Here is a 13,008-nt window from a genome sequence, read left to right as displayed (position 1 = left end):
TCCGTAGGATCAAGACACAAGAGGTGGCAAAAACAAAGGGGGAAATGACAAAAAGGGGGCATAGTAGACCCCCCCTGACCACCTAGGTTTGATGTGGGGGCCATGCGGTGGGGGGAGCACCCGGTATGCACACCGGGGAGCGTACCGGGGAGCGTACCATAGGGAAAAAAGAATGACAGAGTTTTTAAAAAATGTAGCCTTTTTTTAATAAATTGGAGGTAGTTCTAAAAAGAACTGGTTTTTTTCTTCTTTTTGTTGTTTTATATTTTTTTATTGTTTTTTTGAACATTTTCTACTTTTTTTGGCTTTTATGAACAATTTCACATTTTTTTGTTATTTTTATGGGGAGAAACAAAAAACAGGGAAATGTAAATGGCTCAACTGGAGCAAAAAAAATCAGGAAAAAATGAAGGTTTTTTGGGGCAATTGTGGTTGTCACCAGCACGGTTGATGAGTTTTATGCTTTGCTCACCATAGGTAATTGTTTTACCACAAAATATACAACTGATTTTGTATTGTCCAAACTGGGGTTGTATGTTTGGGACCATCTCCCTTGTCTCTGGACCCGATGGAGTGGGTTGCTTACTTTTGAAGGTGCTGGGTGAAGATTGGGGAGGGTTTCTGGCCAGTTCTCTGACCTCTGCCGCAGCATAGTTGTTAGGGTGCCGGCGTTGCATGTGGCGAATTATGGTGTTATTGCCAAAAGAGTACTTTTTGTTAGGGTTCCCCCTTGAAAGTTCAGTGCCACAGATTAGGCAAGTAACCCTTGGTGCATTTACTTTTTTGAGGTCCTTTGGGATTGAAAAAAAACTCCCAGATAATGTGCTGCTTTGGCCTATATGGGGTATTATCTTCTGGCAGGAACCTCCTCCTCTCCTCCTCCTCCTCCTCCTCCTCCTCCTCTTCTTCACTCTGCCACCTTCCCAGAAAGCTGGAAACACGCCAAACTCAGCGCCCTCTTGAAACCCACAACAGACCCCTCTGAACTTAAAAACTACCGACCCATATCCCTCCTCCCCTTCCCCGCCAAAGTCATTGAGAAAGCCGTCAACAGCCAACTCGCCGCCTTCCTTGAATCCAACAACTCCCTCGATCCCTCTCAGTCCGGATTTCGAGCCAAACACAGCACCGAAACCGCCCTCATTGCAGCAACAGACGACATCAGAACACTACTGGATAACGGAGAAACAGCTGCCCTCATTCTACTCGACCTCTCGGCCGCTTTCGACACAGTCTGCCACAGCACCCTTATACAACGCCTCAGCAACATCGGCATACAAGGAAAAGCCTTGGACTGGATCATCTCATTCCTCGCCAGGAGAACTCAAAGAGTCTGACTTCCCCCATTCAACTTAGAGGCCACTGAAGTCATCTGCGGAGTACCACAAGGATCATCACTCAGTCCCACCCTCTTCAACGTTTACATGAGTCCACTCGCCTCCATCGCGCATCAACACAACCTTAACATAATCTCTTACGCCGACGACACCCAGTTAATCCTTTCCCTCACCAAAGAACCTAACACCGCCAAAACCAATCTTCACGAAGGCATGAAAGAAGTAGCCGGCTGGATGAAACATAGCCGCCTAAAACTCAACTCAGACAAAACGGAGGTGCTCATCCTTGGATCCTCCCCCTCTGCCTGGGACGACTCTTGGTGGCCTTCTGCTCTGGGCACAGCACCCACACCCACAGACCAATCACGCAACCTGGGCTTCATCCTAGACTCCTCTCTCTCGATGTCCAGACAAGTCAACGCAGTCTCATCCTCCTGCTTCAACGTACTTCGTATTCTCAAAAAGATCTTCCGCTGGATCCCCCTCGAAACAAAAAAGACTGTCACCCACGCACTGGTCACGAGTCGACTGGATTATGGTAACACACTATACGCCGGAATCACAGCAAAATTACAGAAAAAACTCCAACGCATCCAAAACGCATCAGTGAGACTCATATTGGACATCCCTCGCCAAGATCACATCACCGGACACCTAAAAGACCTCCACTGGCTTCCCGTCAACAAGAGAATTACATTCCGTCTTCTCACCCACGCACACAAGGCCCTCTACAAACTAGGACCCGAATGCCTCAACACCCGACTGTCCTTCTACACACCCACCCGCCAACTTAGATCGTCCAATCAAGCCCTCGCCGCAGTCCTGCGCATCCGAAAATCCACTGTGGGTGGCAGATCCTTCTCCTTCCTGGCGGCCAAGACCTGGAACTCACTCCCCACATATATGTTTATATATATATATATATATATATATATATATATATATATATATATATATATATATATCTATATATATATAAATAATCATAGATTAAATTGGCACAGAGCAACCTTGGCGGTTTATTGTTGGGGTAGGAAAGCACCAGCCTCTTGAGCTTGGATGAATTTAAGTTCTTGAAGAAAGATTTTCCTGTGATGCCGGTGTTATACCTGATCCCCAAGGTTCACAAGGATGTTAACAAACCGCCGGGGAGGCCCATTATTTCTGCCAGGGATGGTCTTTTGGAAAATGTCACAAAATATATCGACTTTTTTCTCCAAGATTTTGTCACTGCACTGCCATCATATGTGCAAGATTCAAGTGACTTTTTGAGAAAACTAGAGACTGTGGAGTGGGAGTCAGATTACTGGTTAATTACGCTTGATGTGTCGTCACTATACACTCGTATCAAGCACCTTGATGGACTAAAGGCCATACAATTCTTCTTGGGGAACAGGTCTGTGCAATATGTGGAACATAATAAAATGCTGATTGCTATGATTTCCTTCTGTTCAAACAACAATTATTTTCAATTCAACAGCCAATTCTTTCAACAAATCAGGAGTGTGGCCATGGGGGCCTGTTTCTCTCCCAGTTATGCCTGTTTGCATATGGGCTACTGGGAGAGGCAGGTCCTCATGGGTACGCACGGTCTGATTATGGCTAAACTGGTAGCCCAGTGGTATCGTTACATCGACGATATATTTTAAATATGGCGGGGCACCAAACAGGAGGCAATCGAATTTATTGCACAACTAAACAACAATGTATATAATCTGGAGTTCACCCACAATATGAGTCTAACATGCATTGATTTCTTGGATGTCAGGGTCTTGGTTACTGTCAACAAGTTACACACTACGTTGTTCCGTAAACCGACTTCCGGAAATACTGTGCTCCACGCCAAGAGTCATCACCCGGTACACCCGATTCGCAGCATCCCCTATGGGGAGATGCTGTGCATTAGAAGAATTTGTAGCACAGAGGAACAATGTAATCAGGCCCAATGTGACTGTAGAGCCCGTTTTCCAGCTAGGGGTTATTCTCAGAGCTCAATTGATTCGGCAATTCGTAAGGTGAATGCCATGCCTAGGGAGGTAGCCTTACAACCCAGGAGATCAACAAATAAAGAAGCAGACAATGCTGATCAACCGGTAAGATTAGTATTAACATTCAATCGTCAATTTCAGGCATTAAGGAAAATCATTTCCAAAAACTGGAATCTTATTAACTCTGATCCAGTGATTGGTCACCTTATGCCAGCTAGACCGGATATCTCCTGTATAAAAGCTTTTTTCCTTAGCGAAGCATTAGTTAAGTCCAGTCCTGAGGTTGTGACACCAATGCCGTGGTAAAAGGCCATCAAATGTTTTAAAAAATGCTCGGCCTGCAAGGCTTGCAGGCACGGCATCAACATGACTGAGTATTTAACCCCTTTCTCTGATGTTCCTCGGCTCATCGCCAAGCAACTAACGTGCAAAACAGAGTTCACAGTGTTTGTGCTGTAGTGTCCCTGTGCCCTGCGATATGTGGGCAGCACCAAGTTGCAGGTGCATAAAATGATACTCCAGCACATTAGGGCCATCAACACTGAGGACCCCACCTATCCGGTGGCACGTCATTTAAAGGAACATCATGGTAAACAGAGCCATTTGCTGAAATATTTCACGATTGACTCGGTCCCGCCTCTTCGCAGAGGTGGCAACCGTGAAGCTATCTTAAGGGCTCTTGAAACTAAATATATCCTTGATCTCGACACCAAGACACCACTTAGTTTAAATACCAGTGTGGATTTCTATACTCATCTGTAAATTCCAGTTGGCCTTACTATGTAATCCTTCCTAAACAATACAGTATAACTATACCCTCTGTATACCAGTATCATCACTTAGACGCGGATATCCCTATTCTTTCTGAAATGTATATAATGCTGCCATAGCTTCCCTGTAATGATATAAGATTCATGATGACTACTTGAATATACTCCCATCATCCATCAAGGGAGGGGTTTTAATGTTATTAATTTATTTTGTGTCATCACTGTTCACGACACCCTTTGCTTTATTTTCTCTTGATTGACACACTATGGTTGACACGATGGTTATTATAACTGTTAATATAAGCATTAAAGCAGTGCTACAATTGGCTTGGTTAACATAACAATCGAACATGACTTGTTTTACTAACCCACTTGTGTTATATTATATCTACAATCGCCATATGGCAAGGTTGTACTGACGTGAAATGTTGGTAACATAAATTACATTAGGAAATTGAACATTGTAGCGATTCCTACATGCCACCACATTTCACTTATGACGATATTCATCAATATTAACTCCTTTTGTGATATATGGTGTCACCTTTGCACGTTGGATGGAGTTTATGTATTTAAAATCTATCTTGCCCTTTGTACATATGTAAATTTGTTTTTTAAACATCTTTTGATATTGTACATTTATTGGCTTTTTAACGTGGTCACTAACATGTTTTCTATGTCTATTACCAGGCATTTGTGTTTAACCAATGCTGTATCTTTGTAACCATGCACTAGCACTTTAAAAGCAATCTGTCCCACCCTTAGCGTCATGTGACCAAGGCCTATGAGCAGGCTGAAACGTTATGCTGGTAGCGATGCAACAGAATTGAATAAAAATATTCTCTTCACCTCAAGACTGTGTCAGCTTTCGTTTGTTCGGATCGGCGGTGCCCCGGGGTATTGGTGAGTGCTGGTTCTTGCTGGATGAGTGCAGTGTCATTTATATACATACATATATATATATATATATATATATATATATATATATATATATATATATATATATATATATATATATATATATATATATATATATATATATATATTCAAACCAAAAAATTCAAAAAATCGCCGCACTCGCCTTGGGTTTCAGTTTGCAGTTTTATTATTTAAAACGTGACAAAACACCTACGCGTTTCGAACCGTAGTTCGTGTTCACGGTAGCCAGTTTGTGTAGTCCCCTCATTAGTTTTAACACAATGATGCCTGTGGAGCACGCCCCTAAATTTTGGGGCATGCTGGGACATGTAGTTCTGCTCTGTTTGAGCCAACACAATTCACAGTGTAAGTCCTGGGGATTCGCTGCATTGGGGCGAGTTTTGGCGCTACATCATCTCAAAGCGGGCCCTCTGTTAACCAGGGCAAGTTGCGCTTTGTGACGCACATGTTGAAATGTGCGTATTGAGTCGGCCCGCAGAGTAGAGGGGGGCTGGCTCACGTGATGTGTGGCTACTATGGAGATACTCCATTTGAAATAAAGGGCTGAGTGCCCTATGTCCCCAATGTTAGCGTCCACCCATGACTGTCTTGTAAGAAATTAATTTGGCAAAATGTGAAGAACAAATGAATACTTAACAAGTAACAAAGTACAACTCTGTTGTAGTGTCAGTGGTAAATCTCAATAAACATATTAAAGAAGAAGAGTCCCAATTTGGTGATCATAAAGATCATTAGTAGTGTCCTTCATATGTGTACATAAAGTTCCTCATCGCCATTGAGGCCTCCAGGTTGTTTGGTTTTGAACCTCATGATCAACTTTGATTCGAGTCTTCGCAGTTGTTGAATACGGTTGCCACCTCTTTCATTTGGTGCGATCATAGCTAAACCAAAATATTTCACATCCTGCCAAGTTTTATTATCATGCTGAGCGAGGTGTTTCGCGATGGCATATGAGTTGTCATGATTCTGGATTGCACGGATGTGTTGTAGAATCCGTGTTTTCAGGGAACAAGTGGTGCTGCCAATGTAGGATTTTCCACAAAAACATTGGATCATGTACACTACGAAGGATGAGTCACAGTTGATGTTGCCTTTGATTATAAAGTTCTTGCTACTTGCATCTTTGAGGCTTTTCATGTTTCGGCCTATTTTACATGCTTTGCAATTTGGGCATTTGTTGAAGCCTTGTTTTCTCATTTCCAGCCATGATGGTACTTGTTTGTATTCAAAATGACTTTGGGTCAACTCATCTGCTAGATTGCGTGCCCTTCTATAGGAGACCAATGGGTAGTTTCCTATCGTTGTCCCAATGTCCGGGTCTTTCCTAAGTACTGACCAGTACTTTTTCATTACATTTTGAATTTTGTGACTTTCTTTGCTGAATGTCATTATCATCCTTGGCTGGTTAGATCTGTCATATTCAGCTTGTTGCGAAGGCGCAGGATGTTCCTTGGGTATCAGTGTTTCAGCTCTGGTTTTGCTTCTTGCTCTTATTTCGCAATTACTTAAGTCCACCTGTTTATACCCTCTTTGTCTGAAGCGTTCTTTTGTTTCTTTGAACTTTGATTCCATCTCCTTCTCTTCCGAACAATTTCTTTTCATTCGTAAAAGTTCTCCATACGGAATGCTTTTCACAAGTTTTTGAGGGTGGAAGCTTAATCCGTGCAGGATACTGTTTGTGGCTGTCTCTTTTCTATGAACAGTTGTTTGAATTTTGTTTCCTGCAATATACACTTTGGTGTCAAGAAATACAGTTTCTTTAGAGTTGATGGTATACGTAAACTTCAGTCCTTCTGAGTTCTGGTTGAGGATATTGAAGAAGGTGACAAATTCATTTTCACTACCCTTCCACAGGAGGAATAAATCGTCTATGAACCGTAGCCAGAGTGCTACCTTGGCCATATGCTGTTCGTTCTCTTCCCTCCAAGCCACGCATTTCTCCGAACACCCCTTTCTCTGATGTTCCTCGGCTCATCGCCAAGCAACTAACGTGCAAAACAGAGTTCACAGTGTTTGTGCTGTAGTGTCCCTGTGCCCTGCGATATGTGGGCAGCACCAAGTTGCAGGTGCATAAAATGATACTCCAGCACATTAGGGCCATCAACACTGAGGACCCCACCTATCCGGTGGCACGTCATTTAAAGGAACATCATGGTAAACAGAGCCATTTGCTGAAATATTTCACGATTGACTCGGTCCCGCCTCTTCGCAGAGGTGGCAACCGTGAAGCTATCTTAAGGGCTCTTGAAACTAAATATATCCTTGATCTCGACACCAAGACACCACTTAGTTTAAATACCAGTGTGGATTTCTATACTCATCTGTAAATTCCAGTTGGCCTTACTATGTAATCCTTCCTAAACAATACAGTATAACTATACCCTCTGTATACCAGTATCATCACTTAGACGCGGATATCCCTATTCTTTCTGAAATGTATATAATGCTGCCATAGCTTCCCTGTAATGATATAAGATTCATGATGACTACTTGAATATACTCCCATCATCCATCAAGGGAGGGGTTTTAATGTTATTAATTTATTTTGTGTCATCACTGTTCACGACACCCTTTGCTTTATTTTCTCTTGATTGACACACTATGGTTGACACGATGGTTATTATAACTGTTAATATAAGCATTAAAGCAGTGCTACAATTGGCTTGGTTAACATAACAATCGAACATGACTTGTTTTACTAACCCACTTGTGTTATATTATATCTACAATCGCCATATGGCAAGGTTGTACTGACGTGAAATGTTGGTAACATAAATTACATTAGGAAATTGAACATTGTAGCGATTCCTACATGCCACCACATTTCACTTATGACGATATTCATCAATATTAACTCCTTTTGTGATATATGGTGTCACCTTTGCACGTTGGATGGAGTTTATGTATTTAAAATCTATCTTGCCCTTTGTACATATGTAAATTTGTTTTTTAAACATCTTTTGATATTGTACATTTATTGGCTTTTTAACGTGGTCACTAACATGTTTTCTATGTCTATTACCAGGCATTTGTGTTTAACCAATGCTGTATCTTTGTAACCATGCACTAGCACTTTAAAAGCAATCTGTCCCACCCTTAGCGTCATGTGACCAAGGCCTATGAGCAGGCTGAAACGTTATGCTGGTAGCGATGCAACAGAATTGAATAAAAATATTCTCTTCACCTCAAGACTGTGTCAGCTTTCGTTTGTTCGGATCGGCGGTGCCCCGGGGTATTGGTGAGTGCTGGTTCTTGCTGGATGAGTGCAGTGTCATTTATATACATACATATATATATATATATATATATATATATATATATATATATATATATATATATATATATATATATATATATATATATATATATATATATATATATATATATATATATATATATATATATATATATATATACATATATATATATATGTATATATATATATATATATATATATATATATATATATATATATATATATATATATACATATATATATTATCAACACACAGCAAACTCCTTCTAGACCTCACTGGACGAAGAGTGGTTCGCACGCCGACGCAGTTCACCGACAAATTCATTTCTCAAAACCACTCAAATCAGCATGTTCTCAGGAAAGTAGAAACAGCAACTTGTGAGGGTGTCTTTGTTGTTTAATTCACAACGTGTTTCGCCAAGGAAAGGCTTGATCACGTGAAAGTGGCAAACACCATACACAATGTGAATACGGCACGGATCAGTAAAAATAGAAATGAGACTCGCTCGATCGTGTTAAACATAATGATACATCGTGAGTACATCATGAATGCAACTACTATCCCAGCTCATTATTCATCACATGCAATGAAATTAATATATACATACATCATGTTCCAAAATTGGTGGCAAATACGAAGAGTAAGAAAAATGATTGACAATTGTGTATTCGCTGGAGAGTGCCTCAATGTACTGCAGGTAATTCTTAAATAGAGAAGAACACAGTAAGCAAGCAAGTGTGGCCAAGTGTGTGGACATATTACGAGTGTAATATTGTCCCGGTGATAAGTCACGTGACCAACGGGAGCAGAGACCCGACTGCCCTGATTTGCGATACACATCAGGCGTGAGTGTCCCTGGGGTTGCTCAATAAAGTTGTATTGAAATAACATGCAAGCCCGCTCTGAAAAGATATCAAGGCTACAAAGGGGGAAAAATGGAAGGCCAGAAGTGGCAAATGGGATCTAATCCCAGAAAATTAAGAGGTACACTGGACAAGGATTCATGTACGGCAGTGCAGGCAAGTGCCTGACACTACTGTGGCATAGCCGGGAGTCACTAGGGTCAGGTAACCAAGTCACCGTGAGTGAGGCAGGGTGACAGGGGATGGTCAAAGATAGCAGCATTCTGTGATGATTGTCAACAAAAGCAAGTCCACAACACATGTTGTTACTCATAACGAATTAGTGGTCATGGTGAATGCAGGAACATCCTGATGCTCGTGAAGAAGAAAAGAAAGGGTGGAACGCCCGTGAGAAGTGAGTGTTGGTGACTTGGGCCCCTTCCTTTCCTCCTGGAAAAAGAACAGATAGATAGAGCAAGAGCTAAAAAACAGGATTAAATTACCTGTCATAAAGTTAAGTGAATACACATTACATAAAAGTGAAATCTAAGGCACAGAACTGGAACAAGTTACATAAGGAATGGAAGATCACGAGGAACATTCGCAAGTGACAGACATTATTCTTTCAGATGTATTAATAATTCCTCCTCCTGGTTCAGGCCCCCTGGAGACTTCGTTTGAAAGTCTATGATCAACTTGGAATCCCTTTGTCTTAATTTGAGGACCCTATTGCCTCCCCTGGGATTTTTTTGAGATTTGTTCAAGGATGATGTAACTGAGATCCTTGATGTTGGAAAAATGGTTCTCCCTAAAATGGCGTGCCACAGGGTATTTGGGGTCAAAATTGGTATTGGCCCGAATGTGCTCCAAAATTTGTTTCTTTGCCATGCACGTGGTGCTCCCAATGTACCACTTGTTGCACATGCATATTATGGCATATATGACGAATGTGGTTCTACACGTGAGAAATTGGGTAATGTTTTTGGTGATCCCATTGTAGTAAACCTGTTTGCAACTCTTACTATGTGTACAGGCTTTGCATTGGCCGCAAGGGTAAAAACCCTCAAGGCCCTGCATGTTGGCGGGAGGGTAAAATGAGATGTAGCTATGTACAAGCATGCCCCTGATGTTTCTACCTCACCGATAAGTGATACTGGGTCTATCTGGGATACTGTCCCCAATCACGTTATCAGTCTTGAGTACCCCCCAGTTCTTGGTGATAATTCTCTTGATTGCCTGTGCATCAGAGCTGTACATGAGTATGAGCCTGGTAGTGTCATTGTCCTTTTCAGTGTTAGTGGGTTTGTCAGCGATTGTTTGTGACCTTTCTATCTTTTCTGCTCTATTAAGAGCAGTTTTAGCACCCAATTAGGATAGCCCCTTTCCCTGAATCTTTCCAAAATGACCTTGCTTTCCAGCAAGTATAGTTGGTTGGTGTTACAGTTCTGTTTTGCCCTCAGCAGTTCCCCTAAGGGAATGCTCCATTTGAGGATGTCAGGGTGACTGCTGAGGGCATGCAGAATGCTGTTGCCAGCAGTGGCTTTGCGATGGAGGGAAGTTTGGACCTTCTTGTCCTTGATCTCCAGCTTAACATCAAGGTACTTGATTTCAGTTTTACTCCTGGTCCCGCTAAGTACAATGTTGCGATCGTTCTGATTCATTTTCCTGATGAAGTTGTCAGCTTCATCAGTGGATCCTTTCCATATAATGAACAAATCGCCGATGTAGCGAAGCCACACCAACACGGTCATGATGTCCTGATGGAATGTTGGATTACACCGTATGCTCTCCTCCCAGCTTCCCATGAAAAGATTTGCGAAGCTGGGAGCAATGCATGATCCCATGGCTGTGCCATTCACCTGATGGAACAGAGTATGGTTGAACAAAAATATATTGTTGATCAAACAGCACTCCGTCATGTCAACCAACATCTGTGTGTGTTCCCGGAACCTGATGTGTCTGGTTCCTAGGTACTGTCTGCATGCATCTAACCCTTGTTGATGGTCAATAATGGTGTCTAGGCTTTGTACATCAAGAGTGATGAACATAGAGTCTGTATCCCATTCTATGTTTTCTATCCTATTCAGGAAATCCTTGGTGTCCTTAACATAACTGTTTAAGTTGGTCACAAACTCCTTAAGGAAATGATCAATGTATTTAGACATGTGTTCCGATACACTCCCTCATGATACTATGAGTCTAAATGGTGGTCTAGTGGCATCCATATGTACCTTTGGTAAGAGGTACAGAACTGGGAGAACCGGGAAATCACGTTTGAGATAATCAAATTCTTCCCAGGTGAGAATACCCTTATTTCTCCACTAAAGTAAGAGTTCTCAAATGGTAGTGATACTGGTGTTCTACCTTTCAAAGTTGACGGGTTCATAGAACATGTCATCAGTCAGTTGCCTGTTGGCCTCTTCTAAGTATTGTTCCCGGTCAAGAATCACGATATTCCCTCCCTTATCAGCTGGACAGATAACAATCCTGTCATACTCCATCAGGAATTTGAGGGCCTGTCTCTGTTTGAAAGTTCAATTAGAGTCTCCCTTCTGTTTAAACTTGTGTTTCTTGTGTCTATGCTCATTCAAGGTCTTACACATTTGTGGAAGGTGTCTATGCTGTTGTGTGGTAGTGTGGGTGTGAAAGTGGATTTGGGTCTAAATTCTGTGTCTGCAGCTGCATCTGTAATGATGTCTAATTCTACCACAGTACTAAGAATCTCAGTGTCCGTTATATCAAAATCATATGCATTAGTCACAGTTATCGTTTTCCCCATGATACATGCACTGCCCTTCAGTTTATGCCACTTCCTAAGTTTGAGCTTCCGAATGTATCTAAAGAGGTCAATACGATTGCCAGTATAATTGGAGGGGTAGGAAGGGCAAAACGACAAACCAAGACATAGGGTTCCTTTTTCAATTATATTCATACTTCTCTTGGATAAGTTAATAATAGTCCTGTTCACCATTTTGTTATCCATCAATATGCTCTTCTGGTGCTTGCTCTGTTGGTTTCTATAGCGCCACGACCCCTGCCTCTTGCCATCATTGTCTGAGTCTCGTTCTTCGATTTCTACGTTGCCTCTTCCGCGGCCCCTTCCACTTCCTCTCTGTCCCCTTGTCTTGGGTAACGGTGTCTCCCTCATTGTTTGACAGCCCCTCCTCAGTGTCCGGTACTCGTCTAAAAAAGTGACAGTTCTGAAAATGTGACCTTGAACGATTCAAGAATCAATCCGGGAAATTAAGTGGCAACTACAAGCAAAAGTAAATCAGATGTCTCCGTGGTTAATGAGGCCCTGGCAAGATCTAGTAAAATTCAAGTCACTTTTTTAGACCAGTACCAGACCCTGGGGACGGGTCTTCAAACAACAAAAAATATTGTAAAATATTAATTTTTAATAAAAAATATGTTATATATTTTAAAATATTAATATAAACATAAATATATATATATTACTAGCAGCCCGCCCCGACCTTGTCCGGGAGCAATCAGGCTTCAGGTCTCCCGGCCGCCCCGACATTGTCCGTGGGTCCCACGAGTAGCAGCCCGTCCCGACCTTGGCTTCAGGGCCCCCGCCCGCCCGCCATTTTCGGTGGGTCCCCCAGAGCCTTACCTCATCCACAGCACCTCCCCGCGCTCCTGAGTTCACCGGTCTGCCGCTCCTCGCCGCTCCTCGCTGCTCCTCCCCGCCTGTCCGCCGCTCCTCTCTGCTCCTCCCAGCCTGTCCGCCGCTCCTCACCGCTCCTCCCCGCCTGTCCGCCGCTCCTCTCCGCGTTCATGTCCGCCGCTCCTCCCCGCGCTCCTGATGTCAGCACGCAAGTCGTGGCCGGCACTACTTCCATGGGACTACTTTTTTTTTTCTCGTAATTTTT

This window comes from Lissotriton vulgaris, chromosome 2_2 (assembly GCF_964263255.1).
Source record: "Lissotriton vulgaris chromosome 2_2, aLisVul1.2, whole genome shotgun sequence".
In the NCBI taxonomy this organism is placed as follows: domain Eukaryota; kingdom Metazoa; phylum Chordata; class Amphibia; order Caudata; family Salamandridae; genus Lissotriton; species Lissotriton vulgaris.
The sequence above is the reverse complement of the archived record's forward strand: the minus strand, read 5'-3'. Positions refer to the sequence as shown.